Source organism: Condylura cristata, unplaced genomic scaffold (assembly GCF_000260355.1).
Source record: "Condylura cristata isolate star-nosed mole 26May11 unplaced genomic scaffold, ConCri1.0 scaffold00035, whole genome shotgun sequence".
Taxonomy (NCBI): domain Eukaryota; kingdom Metazoa; phylum Chordata; class Mammalia; order Eulipotyphla; family Talpidae; genus Condylura; species Condylura cristata.
The window spans coordinates 1,538,740-1,538,947 of record NW_004567136.1 but is presented as its reverse complement, the minus strand read 5'-3'; positions in this window follow the sequence as shown (position 1 = coordinate 1,538,947).

The following is a 208-nucleotide window of genomic DNA, read 5'->3' as shown; positions in this document are numbered from 1 at the left end:
TGGTGGGCTGACGTCTTGCTTCTCTTGCTTGACGATCCACTTGGGGGATCAGAGCTGGTGTGGAGGGCAGTGGCATTGGGGGGGGGAGGGGAGGGGGGGGGATTGCTGCTCGGCCAGTGCAGATGCTGATGCAATGCCTTCGCCTCCAGGTCTGATCTGCATTCTGAGTGTGGTTCAGGCCAGTCCTACTGCTCCAGCCTCCGAGCCC